Source organism: Chrysochloris asiatica, unplaced genomic scaffold, assembly GCF_000296735.1.
Source record: "Chrysochloris asiatica unplaced genomic scaffold, ChrAsi1.0 scaffold00047, whole genome shotgun sequence".
Taxonomy (NCBI): domain Eukaryota; kingdom Metazoa; phylum Chordata; class Mammalia; order Afrosoricida; family Chrysochloridae; genus Chrysochloris; species Chrysochloris asiatica.
The window spans coordinates 16,123,071-16,124,411 of NW_006408565.1; positions in this window are offsets into that span (position 1 = coordinate 16,123,071).

Genomic DNA, 1,341 nt, shown 5'->3' on the forward strand with positions numbered 1-1,341 from the left:
AATACTGAAAGTACCATGGACTGCCAAAAGAATAAACAGATCTGTGTTGGAAGAAGTACAGCCAGAGTGCTCCTTGGCCAAACTTTGTCTCTCATACTTTGGACATATTATCAGGATGGACCAGTCACTGAAGGAGGATATCATGTTTGGTAAAATGGAAGGTCAGAGAAAAAGAGGAAGACCCCCAGCGAGATGGATTGGCACAGTGGCAGCAGTGGTGGGCTCAGGCATAGCAATAATTGTGAGGTTGGTACAGGACCAGGCAATGTTGCATTGTGTTGTGCATAGGGTTTTTAGGAGTTGGTACTCACATGATGGCACCTAACAACAATTGTTGAAAGCTAGGCTGCCCCTGTTGTCCCTGCTTCTGCTTCAAAGAATTTTATAGTTTTAGTTGGCCCATTTAGATCTTTAATCCATTTTGAATTTGTTTTTGTACATGGTGTGAGTCTTAAATCCTGTTTCATAGGTCAGGCACAACTTAGTCCTCAAAGCAACCATATATCTCAAGTTGTTAAATAAATCTTCTTCCAATCTTGATGTCACATTTTTCTTCATATAATCCAGCTACTCCGATTATTTGCCCAGCATACAGATTGAGTAAATATGGTGAAAGAATATAGCCCTGACACACACCTTTCCTGATTTTAAAGCAAATAAAAATTTCCCCAGTATCATTGATTGAAAAGACCCATCTTTGTCCATTGAATGGTCTTAGCATCCTTGCCAAAAATCAATTAACCAGAGATATGTGGATTTATTTCTAAATTCTCAACTCTATTGCACTGGTCTATGTGTCTTTTTCTATAATAGTACCCAGCTGATTTGATTACTATAGCTGTGGAGTCCTAGGGAGGTGCATAGGATAAACAGTGGACTGCTAACTGCAAGATTGGCAGTTCAAACCCACCAGCTACTCCTCAGAAGCCCTATACAGGGTCACGATGAATTGGAACCGGCTCCACAGCACTTAACAGTAGAGTATGGTTTTAAACAGGAAGTGTGAGTTCTACTGTGTTCCTCTCTTTCAGCATGTGTAAGGCCTCTTGGCCTTCCCCATAAAGTAGAGGATTGCTGTTTCTATTTCTGTAAAGAATGTCTGTTGAGATTGCACTGAATCTAAAGATGACTTTGAGTAAGTAGTATTGGAATCTGAACAAAGTTAAGTTTTCCTACTTATGACCATGGAACATCTTTCCATTTATTTAAATCACCTTTCAGCACTATTGCTTAGATTGTATTGTTAAAGTCCTTTTTAAAAAAATGTTTTATTGTGAATTATGTGAGTTTACATGGCGCAACATTAGCTTTACATTCATCCTATCATATGTTGTTTTATTG